General features: G+C 42.6%; 1 pseudogene; it reads left to right on the forward strand.

Annotated features, from left to right (window-relative positions):
- The first annotated feature begins 650 nt into the window (after positions 1-650).
- Positions 651-1,075, forward strand: LOC134582932 (eukaryotic translation initiation factor 5A-1-like; annotated as a pseudogene).
- The last annotated feature ends 13,664 nt before the right edge of the window (positions 1,076-14,739 follow it).

Here is a 14,739-nt window from a genome sequence, read left to right on the forward strand (position 1 = left end):
ATTGGTAGAGGACACTGAGAACCGTAGCTCAATCACACTTCGCCTGTACTATTGACACATTAATTCCACCACCTGGAACGGAACTAGAAGCAGTTTGTGAAGGCTAAATAATCCCGTTAAAATGGCCCATTTGTACACACAAAATAACTACAAAACCTTGTTACAAAATCATAAGAAGCTCGCAGTGTTACATCTCTGTCATATCTAGCACTGAGATAAACTTTAAATCTAATCTGTGCCCTTCTCCGTGGGGATAGAAAAAAAAGCCAGGCAAACAGATTTACTTCTCTCATTTTGCACAGTGCGAAAGCCCTATCTTTTACTGTTACAGTAAACCTTTATATAAAGGCTGTGAAACTCATATTGTGCTTAAACAATAAAAAATTATATTACAACACTGTGCCTCAGAACTTGGGTTTTATGTACACGGACAAACGCATTCGGCTCCTGCCCTATCAGCTCATCGTATATATCCTAGAGAGCCATCAAATAAAAAAAATTTAATCCTAGAAGCAAATGTGTCTTGGATTTTGCAAAACACAAGCAGATTGGGAATGTTATAAAACAAAGCAATGTTTGGAGATAAAAGAAAGAGATATCAAAACCAACTAACGCTTTTTTGTTGTTGTTTTTGCAAGACGCTCAGCAACATGGCAGATGAGATCGAATTCACTAGTGAAGATGTTGGAGCTACCACCACTGGCCAGTGCTCTGCCCTGCACAAAGCAGATATGTGGTTCTAAAGGGATGTCTTTGTGAAATTGTTGAAATGACTAATTCTAAGAGCGTCAAACGTGGTCATACAAAGGTTCACCTTGTTATTGATATTTTCAGCGGTAAGATGTAGATATATGTTTATCTACCCACGACATGGATATTCCAAATATTAAGTGATGATCAACTGATTGGGATCAAGGACAAATACCTCTCCCTTCTGACTTACAGTGGTGATGTTCGGGATGATCGGAGAAAATAAAAATAAACTAGATTTGAAGGAAGAGAAGAGATTATGATCCACGTCTTGTGTGCAATGAATGAGGAGTAAGCCATTGCCATCAATTCCATGACCAAATAAAAAGATAATCCCAGGCTCTAGCAAAGTGCTCGGGTCAAATGAAACCATTATAAAATTTGGTTCTGATTGTAACCAAATCACATAGCCTTTTCAAAATCTCATTATTATTATTTTTTCAATTGATTTCAGATGTTTGCTCAAAGAGGAAATAGGCTATGCGGGTTAGCTGGATATTTTCCAAATCACCGCAGTTAAATTCAATTTGACTGCATTAGGTGTTGATATCCTTTGCAGGTGTTCATTTTGAAGGTCCATTTAAACTGACAACATTAGTTTTGTTGCATCAAAGTTTGTTCCAGATGCATGGCTTAAATCAAGTGTTTATGAAAAAAAATGATTACATACACATAGGAAAAAAGGAAACTTACCTGGACGGTGTGATTCTAAAATACGCTTAGGATATCTTAGAACAAAATGAGACCTAGAACTCTTTAACTTAAACAAGTTTTAAGCCTTGTGCATGTTATATGTCTGGAGCACAAAGTACACAGTTTGAACGGAGTAAGTTTAGTGATTTAGAAATGCCACTTTGTTTGCAACTTCAATGTCCCATCATTCTAAAACAAGCTTAAAGGGGAACTATAATACTAGGAAAACAAAGTTGTTTTACCAGCACTATAGATACCTATGTCCCCCTCGCGCCCCCTCCCCATGGTGCTGGAAAGGTTAAAAAATAATAATTGTCAATTACCTGGTTCCAGTGTTGATGTCCCTTGGCACTGGGACAGGCTCTGCTTCCACTCCTCCATTGTTGTCAGCTGATAGGGGGGACCTAATGCGCATGCTCAGCAAGCACCGATCTCACATTAGGACTACCTTCTAGGAAAACATTGCTCAATGCTTTTCTATGGGGTTTTAGAACCCTTGTGGATAGTGGATAACTGCAATAACTGCAATAATTATAATTGCAGGGTTAAGGGGACTGTGACAGTGCACCCAGACCACATTAATGAGCGTAAGTGGTCTAGGTGCCTACAGTGTCCCTTTCAAGTCCAGATGGCCATGTGCAAGCAAAATTGTATCACCTCTATACTCTCTTATGCCAACAGTTAGCTTGCACATTGTAGCCGTACAAACTGGTGTCAAAGCCTGCCTAAAGTCTAGACAGGCACTCTGTATGTGGTATGATTTAATAAGCAGGCATACATGGCACAAATGAGGGTTAGAGTTGTTAACGCTACAGATTTTCACTTGAAGCCTTTATCAGTCTGAAAAAAATAAAAATAGATAAACACTGTTTTCCTCCTATTTATCTTGAAAAAGGAAAGTAAAGACCTAACTGTGAATCAGTTTGCAAAACACAACAGCTACTAGTTATCATGCTGTCTCAGTGAAACGCGCAGGGGGTTGCATGTCCAGCAATGCATTTCGTATGTTATGAAGTAGTAATATAACACCACAAAGAATTTATATCATTAGATACTATAATGATACCCAGGGACATATCCTATCAGGGTAGAGAGATATTCCAAGTAAGAAATATAATATACTATCAGCCCCACAAAATGTTTCCGTCTGCCTTATACAGAATGCGTTTTTCCTCTAAACATTTCTGCAATGCTTTGTGTTAGTTATGTTATGTCATATCACTTTCTATCCAACTGACTGTTTAAGGTTAAAACACAGACAATCACATTGTGAGCATAAACAGGCATTATAGATAACCTAGGTGGCACATACCGAGGTCAAACAAGGTGCAAGGCTTACATGTTTCTTGGCATGAAATGATCAGAGTTCTGCCTCCAATCTTACCACATGACAGGAGGCTTCCTATTTGCATAACTCTCTTTACTGAAAATCTCCAGCAGCACAGAAACAGAACAACCAATCAGAAAAGAGTTAGTTGATACACAAAAGGCCTTGATAGCCCCACCTCCTCCTCTTTCTTTGCTGCTCCAGCTTTGGCACAGGTCAGAGTATTTTGTTTCTCCCTAGTGTTTATTATTAATGACATTTTTCTACTGGTTTTATGTATTTATCCTATACTTATTTCTGTTCCCTGGATTTCCCATAACCTGTCCCTGCTGTTACCCTATATATTTATATCTATTTATAACTATCGGTTGGCCTCAGCCCTCTGTCATTTGGCTGTCATTTTGTGTAAGTGCGTTTACCTTCTTCCTTGGACCATGGGCGTCACGGCTGTCAGTGCCGCGGATCTGTTGGGGGTCATTGCTGTCAGGGCTAGCAGGCCTGGGGACGGGTTGGGGGGGGATACTGGGGCGCTTAGTTCGCAATATTTTGGCGGGCCCATGTTTAGCAGTGCTTACTGGCCGTTGCGCGCGAGCAGTGGCCATCGTGGATCTCACGAGTACCGTGAGATTCATGGCGGCCATTTTCTTGATCTATTCCAGATCGTGAATCACACAATCCGGATTTTAGGTGACCTGTTGGACTTGGATTCATACACATTCAACTTAGAGATCAACTAAAGGTACCTCATTAAAACTGGGTGGTTACTTTACCTGTCAGCTCACAATTGATGCAAGATTCCTAACAGTACTAAGGAAATTGGTGGCAGGTGGCTTCTTTCTGGAAACTGAGTGCATTCACTATCACCCTAAACAGGGATATATATATATATACTGTACCAAGAGTACACAAATTAATGTGCTTTCACATTACCCCCAGCTAGCCATCTCATTCTAATATTGTGCCAAATACTAACGTGGGTGTCCTCTGGTTATCACAGCACACCACCTGGGGTGAGCCCTCAGCTAATTATATGCGGGTTCTTCTGCGGCAGACCTTTAATGGGCCACGTTTCCCATATGGTACGGATATACCTCTCCTTATTACGTGCACTGCATATTGATCATCTCTAAACGAGGTACAGCTCCATGTACTGTACAACTGTGGTGAATCCAGTGAAAAGGGGAGTTGTTGGGTCACCCGCTCCTACGAGACATTCAGGTCTCAAGGGTATCCCCGCTGATTATAAGGAAAGAGAGAGCCCTCCCACATTAATTATACATGCACGGGTAATTTGGGGCCACTATACCCTGAGTGAGCCCCAGTTGTACCAGGAGACTGGCACCCCTATGTGATTGCCCTACCACCATTGCCCCCGCGGATTGTCACTGTCTCGCACACAGGACAGAACCAGATCATGGAAAATGCACCGCAATTGACCCAGGGCTTCCAAGCTATGATTAATTCCGCGGTGGCGGCCTCGGTGAAGAAAGCTCTGCTGCAAGCTCTACCACAATCCCATTTAGAAGCAGGCGCACCAGACCTGGCGGAGGCCTCGAGATCGGAAATGTCAAAGTCCAAGCGCCATTGCAAGGTATCAAGTCCTCCGACCTCTAGTATCAAGGGCAAAGCTCCTGTCAAACGACCTAAGCGAGCAGAACCATGGAAACCCATTCCCCCACCACCTCCTTCCTTCTTCAGACGAGGAGGACTATGCTCCACCAAGTAACCTTAACATCGTGTACGAGTGGCACAAAGACGAATCACTCTCAAAAGACGAAGACTGGCAAGACTTACCCCAGTCTTCCTCAAAATATGTTAAGGAAACCGTACTCGGTAAACCGAGGGTGACCGAGGATGGTATCTTCTTGGATGAACAAGGAGTACCACTCTTCAACCCTCGTACAATTCGCCACCCTCAATCATCAGAGGGGAGCCTCCCCGACCACCTGGCTAGATTCGTACATTATTGGCTATGCAAGTCCCTAGAAAAAGAGGTTCGTGCACAACAAAAATCCGAAATCCACAGATCAGCCTTGATCCGTATCAATAACAAGCTGTTAGAACTTAGATCTAAAGTAACTCGCCCAGAAGCTGAAGACCTACTGTTTGGCAAAGCTTTCATATCCAAACTTAAGAGGCATGTGAGCCTGTTTACCACCTTAAATTAGGCACAACCATCCCTGAAGCAGGTCTTCTGTGCCCCACCTGGACGAGGGTTTTTTGGGAGGGCTGGTCGGCAGAGGAGCCGAGCCACCAGCTGCTACCGATCTCTTTTCTTGCAGAACTGGAGAGCGATCACCAAGGACGCCTGGATACTCCAGATGGTTCAGGGTTACACCATAGAGTTCTACTCGCAGCCCATTCAGGCATCCCCTCTGCCTCCAATACACTCCAAATGGACGAAGAAGTTTGCATCCTCTTCGAGAAAGGCGCAGTTCAATACGCGCCCGGGGATGGCGACTCCTGTCCTCCTCCATTCAGGCGATAATTCCGGGACCCCTCCACTACAGGGCCATGCAACGCCTGAACGTGAGGTGTCTACGCTACGGAAACTCCTATTATCACTGGATTCCACTCTCAGTGGACGTTTGGATGGATCTCCGCTGGTGGCTCCTTCACATGCAAGCCTGGTATGGCAAAGCGATCTTTGGCTCATCCCCGGACTTCATCGTGGAATCGGATGCCAGCCTCTGGGACTGGTGCGCCCACTGTGCGAACTCCTTCACAGGGGGTTCTTGGAAGGCGAAGAGACCGAACTCCACATCAACTGCATGGACAATGTCTCGGCAGTGCAATACATCAACCACCTGGGAGGGGCCAGATCCCAGGCTCTCACAGAGGCCACAAAGGACATATACAGATTCTGCCTCTCTCGCAATATTACACTTCGAGCAGAGTACCTGCCAGGTTCTCACGGCATTGGCGGGACAACAGCGTCTGGAAGCTCAATGTCTTAATCTTCCAGGAATTAAATCATCTGAAGAACCCATTACACCTGGATCTATTTGCTTCCCAGAGCAATCACTAACTTCCGAAATACTACAGCTGGCTCCCAAATCCGTGTTTTCAAGAGGACCCCAGATTGTGTGTGGTTAAGGCGCTGGTGCGCTATACCGAAATCACCGCTCCCCTACGCAGCTTTTGATTTCATACATGAAGCCTCATAGAAACATAGAATGTGACGGCAGATAAGAACCATTCGGCCCATCTAGTCTGCCCAATTTTCTAAATACTTTTATTAGTCCCTGGCCTTATCTTATAGTTAGGATAGCCTTATGCCTATCCCATGCATGCATAAACTCCTTTACTGTGTTAACCTCTACCACATGGACCGGTGTCAACTACAACACTGGCCAGATGGGTCTGCTGGCTTTTATCGTTAGCCGGCATTGAACCCTGCTTTGGGGCCCACTCGGTTAGGGGGGTGGCAGCATCACAAGCTTTCACAAGGAGCCTCTCTTGCCGACGTTATGCATTCAGGTTGTCTTATTTTCATCAGACTTCTCATGCCTCCTTTGCCCTGCTTAACACTTCGCATTAAAAATGCAAATATGAAGCCTCCTGTCATGTGGTAAAATTGTAGATTATGCTAACATAGTGTACCTATAGCTTAATTTTAGTGAATATTTCCCTCCCTACGTTTCATGCCCGAATGGTAGGTACTGCATTGTTACATTCATATAGATTTTTCTTGTTTTGGACATTATATGATGGTATGTGTTTGGTTGTTATTTAGATCTAGTTACCACTTCATTAGAATTGTTATTCCTTCAGGACATGCATAATTGATTTTAAATTACTTTAATGTTCATAATATGTGGACAAATTGTCAATTCAGCTGCCTTTCACTTGTTTCTTTTTCTTTCAGTGTGAATGGTTCTCTTCAAAGGTTGAATTCATCTTCCATCTGTTTCTTCAGGAAGTTCCTACCCTCCACCTCCAATTTAGGATCATACTGTTTTATTGAACTTTTTGACATACGTTTATCATTTGATTTTATCTGTTCTTACCTGTTTACTATGCGCTACAAAGAAAGAGGAGGAGGTGCGGCTATCAAGGCCTTTTGTGTTATTAACTAACTTTTTTCTGATTGGTTTTTTTTTTGTTTGTTTCTGTGCTGCTGAAGGTTTACAGTAAAGAGAGTTATGCAAATATTCGCCTCCTGTCATTACTAAAATTAAGATTATAGGTACACTACGTTAGCATAATCTACAATTATTCTTCCAGGTAGACTTGGTGGATATAAACACAAAACTCTTTTGTGTGGGATCAATGGATATTTACATTATCTGGGCCTTTCTTTTTTCTGTGGGGTTTATTCACTTTATTGGGAATCGTTTAGAAGTGGCCAGAGCACTGCAAATTCGAGGCCAAGAAATACAAATTAAAAAGAATAAAAATTAAATGAAAACAACAGTACAAAATATAAATTAATTTTAACTTTTTTTCTAGTTTGTTATATTAGCTTACAGCGTCAATTATCTACAGCAGCAGTTCCCAATTTGGGTTCCGCGGAACCCAAGAACACAAATGGGTTTCTGCCGACATTTCAGGAAACAAAGTGGCCGCCGAGATAATTGAGGCGGGCAGCGAAGGAGCCCAGCAGGGGAGATTGCTCCCTCGTCACCTGCCTCAATTATCGCGGAGCACACAGCAATGATGCCGGAGTCAGAATATGATGTCACTCTGGCTCTGGCATAACTAAGAGGATCGGGAGGGAGCTGAGCAGGAAGATCGTTGATCCCTCGCCGCCCACATGCCATCCGCTCAGCAGCCCCACTAGACCCCAGGAAATGCATGCCAGCCGCTCAGCCCCAATGGACCCCAGGGACTGCACGCCAGTCGCTCAGCCCAGTAGCCCCACTGGACCCCAGGGACTGCACGCCAGCCATTCAGCCCACCAGCCCCACTGGACCCCAGGGAAATAGAGACTCCATGCCAGCACTCCCAAAGGTAGGGAGGCTGGGTGGAGTGATTTTTTTTTTTTTTTTTTTTTTAAATGTGCGTGTGTCTGTTAAGGAGTTTGTATGTGTGTTTGTCAGTGAGAGTGTATGTGTGTTTGTCAGTGAGTATGTGTGCTTGTTAGTGAGAGTGTATGTGTTTGTATGTGTGTCTGTCAAAGAGTATGTGTGTTAGTCAGTGAGAGTATATGTGTGTCTGTCAAAGAGTATGTGTGTCTGAGTGTGTGTATCTGTGTGTCAAGGTTTGTGTATGTGCCACTGTGTGTATCTGAGTGTGTGTGTATGTCAGTATGTGTGTATTGGTGTGTGTGTGCCAGTGTATATCAGTGTGTTTGTATGTGTCAATGTGTGTATATGTGCCAGTGTGTTTATCTGTGGGTGCAAGTGTGTGTGTGTGTCACTGTGTGTATCTGAGTGTGGGAATGTGTATCTAAGTGTCAAGGTGTGTGTCTGTATGTCAGTGTGTGTATCGGTGTGCCACTATGTGCCAGTGTGTGTGTGTGTGTGTGTGTATCTGTGTGTCAGATACATACACAAATACACACTGACACACAGATACATACTGGCACATACAAAGACAGATACACACACACAGACCTACTGGCACATACACACACTTTGACACACAGATACACACATACACACTGTGTGTCAAGGTGTGTGTATCTGTGTGTATCTGTGTGCCACTATGTGCCAGTGTGTGTGTGTATCTGTGTGTCAGATACATACACACACAGATACACAGTTGACACACAGATACACACACTGGCACATACAAACACAGACACACACCTGCACATTCAAGAAATGGCGCAAAAAAAATATATATATATATATTTTACCGGGGATGGAGGGTGGGGGTAGGGTTCCACGATGTTGATAAACTATGTCAAAGGGTTCCACGGGAAAAATTAATTGGGAACACCTGGTCTACAGTATCCAGTTTAGAGGATAAACAAACATACTGCCTTGCAGACACTCTCTGTCCTAAGGTTAATCATTATTCGTTCATCGCAGATTAAATAATATCAATTACATGAGTTTTAAGTCCAATACTTTAATATTACCAGCAGAACATAATGACATTGTACTTTCAGCCCCCCTTCATAACACAAATCAAAGACAGGAAGCAAAATCTGCCTCCCCTACCTTCCCCATTAGTAATAACTATTTATACTGGATATGCTTACTGTGCCATTTATAACAACCAATGAAGATCTGCAGCACCCATTAAAGTCACTCAGAGTTATCGAACGAGCGGCATGTTTCCCAGGAAATAAGTGAATTTTATGGAGTGGTGAAGAGGGAAGTGCATTAGAGCAGAGTTGATACACCGATCTGCCTCTCAGTGTGCGATACAATGAGATGGTTAGCATAATATGCCCGGTAAATTAGCATTATCAATGACATGTCCATATTTCCTAGCTATAAATCATGCACACAAGCGTTTACCTGTCCACCACACTGTACACATTATCCGTGAGCGCACAGAGTCGACGTGTTATTGAGGAGAGACAGGTAACTCGCCTGCTCTGCACTGCTCTCCACACCAAGCCATACATTCTCATTAACACGCTGCAGGGCTGGCTAACAAGCCATGAAACTAAAAGCAGCCCTCGTGTCGTCTGCTCACGCAAACACGCGGCAGGTTTAGGTGTTAAATTGAGGCAGACACAGCGTGGATGTATGGAAGTAGTTTGCACTGAATTCGCAGTGAGCGATTAGTGCCGGGGGGAGACGTGACGGTAAGGATTGGGTGAAAGGTGCTTAGTTTTTCAGTTCCATACAAGGCAGAGATGCTACGGTGTTTATGCTCCTAAGTGGTACAAAGAGATAATGCACCATGGTTATACATGAGAGGTAGTGGATGCATGGACCCGTCACTCTAGAAAGGTGGTAGATGCAGAATAACGAAGCACGGTTTGTAAAAGATAAAAGATGAATATCGGCATATTACAGCATGTACTTAAGAGATGGGTAACAGTGGTAACGATAAGGAATAGTGAATAAAATGAAAGTGGTCTGAGAATCTGATACGCTACAGTTAGAGCCTTGTTTTGTCATATATCATTAGACATTAGTTAGTGGGTCCTATGGCAGACATGAGATTAAAGCCCCCAGCTATTATGCAGCTGATAAATGTTTAATTACAGAATATTATTAAAATGTGAGCACATTAGTACCTTAGCGTGATAAAATGTACAACACAGAGCTTACAGTGCACAAATACAGTATTGAGGCATGACACAGTACACAGACACAGTATTGAGGCATGACACAGTACACAGACACAGTATTGAGGCATGACACAGTACACAGACACAGTATAGAGGCGTGATAGAGTACACAGACACAGTATTGAGGCATGACACAGTACACAGACACAGTAAAGAGGCATGATACAGTACACAGACACAGTATAGAGGCGTGATACAGTACACAGACACAGTATTGAGGCATGACACAGTACACAGACACAGTAAAGAGGCATGATACAGTACACAGACACAGTATAGAGGCGTGATACAGTACACAGACACAGTATTGAGGCATGACACAGTACACAGACACAGTATAGAGGCATGATACAGTGCACAGACACAGTACAGAGGCATGATACAGTGCACAGACAGTATAGAGGCATGATACAGTGCACAGACAGTATAGAGGCATGATACAGTGCACAGATACAGTATAGATGCATAATTCAGTACACAGACACAGTACAGAGTCACAGCATAGTACACAGACACAGTATAGAGGCATAATACGGTACACAGACACAGTACAGAGTCAAAGCACAGTATACAGACACAGTATAGAGGCATGATACAGTACAAAGACACAGCACAGTACACAGACACAGTATAGAGGCATGATGCAGTACAAAGACACAGTACAGAGTCACAGCTTAGTACAGGGGCATGACACGATATACAGCCAGGGTACAGAGCCATGGTTCAGTACACTGCCACTGTACACAGTCATGGTGAAGTACACAGCTACAATATGCAGGCATGGTTTTGTACACAACCACAGTATGCAGGCATGATGCAGTATTCTGCTGCTATACATAGGCCCCGTGCAGTACATAGCCACAGTACAGAAGCAGCTTGCAGTACACAGTTACAGTAGAGAAGCATGGTGCAGTGCCCAGGCACAGAACAGTTATTTTGTACTACACAATTAAGGCACATTGTGCAGTACAAACAGTAAAGAGGCATGGTACAGAACACAACCACAATACAGAGACATGGTACAGAACACAACCACAATACAGAGACATGGTACAGAACACAACCACAATACAGAGACATGGTACAGAACACAACCACAATACAGAGACATGGTACAGAACACAACCACAATACAGTGACATGGTACAGAACACAACCACAATACAGTAACATGGTACAGAACACAACCACAATACAGAGACATGGTACAGAACACAACCACAATACAGAGACATGGTACAGAACACAACCACAATACAGAGACACAGTACACAACACAACCACAATACAGAGACACAGTACACAACACAACCACAATACAGAGACACAGTACAGAACACAACCACAATACAGAGGCATGGTACAGAACACAACCACAATACAGAGACACAGTATAGAATACAACCACAATACAAAGGCACGGTACAGAACAAAACCACAATATAGAGACATGGTACAGAACACAACCACAATACAGAGGCATGGTACAGAACAAAACCACAATACAGAGACATGATACAGAACACAACCACAATACAGAGACACAGTATAGAACACAACCACAATACAGAGACACGGTACAGAACAAACAACACAACCACAATACAGCGACATGGTACAGAACACAACCACAATACAGAGACACAGTACAGAACACAACCACAATACAGAGACACAGTATAGAACACAACCACAATACAGAGACACAGTATAGAACACAACCACAATACAGAGACACAGTATAGAACACAACCACAATACAGAGGCACGGTACAGAACAAAACCACAATATAGAGACATGGTACAGAACACAACCACAATACAGAGACATGATACAGAACACAACCACAATACAGAGACACAGTATAGAATACAACCACAATACAAAGGCACGGTACAGAACAAACAACACAGCCACAATACAGCGACATGGTACAGAACACAACCACAATACAGAGACACAGTACAGAACACAACCACAATACAGAGACACAGTATATAACACAACCACAATACAGAGACACAGTATAGAACACAACCACAATACAGAGACACAGTATAGAACACAACCACAATACAGAGGCACGGTACAGAACAAAACCACAATATAGAGACATGGTACAGAACACAACCACAATACAGAGACATGATACAGAACACAACCACAATACAGAGACACAGTATAGAATACAACCACAATACAAAGGCACGGTACAGAACAAAACCACAATATAGAGACATGGTACAGAACACAACCACAATACAGAGACACGGTACAGAACAAAACCACAATACAGAGACATGATACAGAACACAACCACAATACAGAGACACAGTATAGAACACAACCACAATACAGAGACACGGTACAGAACAAACAACACAACCACAATACAGCGACATGGTACAGAACATATCCACAATACAGAGACACAGTACAGAACACAACCACAATACAGAGACACAGTATAGAACACAACCACAATACAGAGACACAGTATAGAACACAACCACAATACAGAGACACAGTATAGAACACAACCAGAATACAGAGGCACGGTACAGAACAAAACCACAATATAGAGACATGGTACAGAACACAACCACAATACAGAGACATGATACAGAACACAACCACAATACAGAGACACAGTACAGAACACAACCACAATACAGAGACATGGTACAGAACACAACCACAATACAGAGACATGGTACAGAACAAAACCACAATACAGCGACATGGTACAGAACACAACCACAATACAGAGGCATAGTACTAGATAACTTGGTCACTTTGCTGTTGCCCTTTTGTTTTTTCTTTACAAATACCACCCACTGTGGTAGTTTTTAGGGAATCTGGAGAATGTGCAAAGTGCTACATTATCCAGACACCCTAAAAACGACCATCTTCGAAGGTCACAGGATGACGCCACTAGTCTAGAATATCAGCCTTTTACTGTATTACCTTACAGAGTATCATTCTACATTTACAGACCCCCATATCTCCCAGGCTCTCTCGGGCACAACTCATCTGCAAATCACAAAATCTCTGCCTTCAGACAAGGCTAGCTGACAAGTCGCTTAGCGTTTCTGTCCTCGCTCCCAGCATGCTTCCTGGCAACGCGGGAGAGAGAGAGAGATTGAAATTAACACATTTACTTGACTCCCCCTTTCCCCCTTCTGTAGAACAGCAGCAAGCTCTCGGGTTTGATTAATTCGTTAAATTACCTCTGCCTAATGCAAAGAAGGGACTGATGCTTTGCTAGATTTTTCAGACGAGGGTTAATTAATTTTTAATGTTATAAAGATTTTTATTTTTTTTTAATTACAGGATTTTTTTCCCCCATAAGGCTCATGAGGCAGGAGGGAGAATAATGCTAGCGGGAGGTGAAGGAGGCCATTGCTCGGCGGCATATACTAGTTGGGGAATTGGTCAAAAAAATCTGCATTTTTTAAACGAGCTCCATGATGAATCTGGTTGAATTTCCTTTTCAAAATTCACCAATAATAGGATATCACCAAAAGTCTTAACGGTTTCCTACCCTTGTCTGACAAAGCAGGTGGATATATGGAATATCCTAACTGTATAAGTGGCTTGCTCTGTGAAATTATATAAAATAGAGATTAACCATTATATGTACGTGAAGTAAACATTCCCTACTGGGTGAGGCAATAGGATCTCTCTAATCTGTAATGATTATTACTCACCAAGAAAAAGTTCAAAGCAAATCGCTCACAAACACACACACACACACATTCATTTGTTAGCAGTTAGCATCGGTGTCTGCAAATTCAATTTCTTGTACATACACACATCTGCAATACATTCATTTATGTAGGTAAAGGATGTAGGTCTAATGTGGAAAACATATATATAGCCACAAAACAGCCTTTGGAATCCTTCCCAAGCAGTGGGAGATAAAAGCACATTCACCTTGACAACAAGAAAATCAAAGAGTAGTTTTGTCCGAGCTGGATTTAGGCTTCATAAGCCTGTAGCTGAAAATTTGATGGACTTAATGAGAGAAGCTGAAGTTACATCTCAACTGCCACAGTATCCATTATGGATAAATGAGAGAAGAAAAAAAGGGGGAAAAATACTGAACAATTACATTGCGGGTACATGGAACTGAGCTACTGCTCCAATGGCCCCTATGTTAATAATCCGGGCCTGGTGCCAATTAAAAAAAGATAGGAAAAATTGAGTCATGACAGTGAGAGAAGTATGGCTGATCAGAAATGTTTAAAAGGGCAAATAAGACTATTACTTGCTCATTCATTTTAAAATGCATACAGGGTTATTCATATAAGTGAGAACTGTCGAAAATTCAAAGTGAATTTCAAAAGTAAGGCCAACACCGGAAAAAAATCTCCAAGTCAACTATGCAACCAGTTTGGCTACTTTGACCTTAACCCCTTCAGGACTGAGGACGGTTCAGGACCGGCATCTGCATTTTTGCTAACGGTCCGATGTACTTACCCGATCGCCGTCATTCCCCCGGCGGCGATCAGCGGTGCTCCCGGTGTGGGGAGACTGCCTGCAGCCCTGCGGCGGATTAGGACCCCTGGGGCCATGTGATCACTCAACAGAGCGATCACATTGTCACAATAGGTGTCCTAGTCTCTGCCTGCAGGGGGACTGTCTGTGCTGACAGGCAGTCTCCCTGCTAGTGTAAAAAAATAAAAAATAAAAAAGTTAAAGTTAATTAAAAAAAAAAAATTATATATGTGTATATATATATATATATATATATATATATCATATATA

This window comes from Pelobates fuscus, chromosome 13, assembly GCF_036172605.1.
Source record: "Pelobates fuscus isolate aPelFus1 chromosome 13, aPelFus1.pri, whole genome shotgun sequence".
In the NCBI taxonomy this organism is placed as follows: domain Eukaryota; kingdom Metazoa; phylum Chordata; class Amphibia; order Anura; family Pelobatidae; genus Pelobates; species Pelobates fuscus.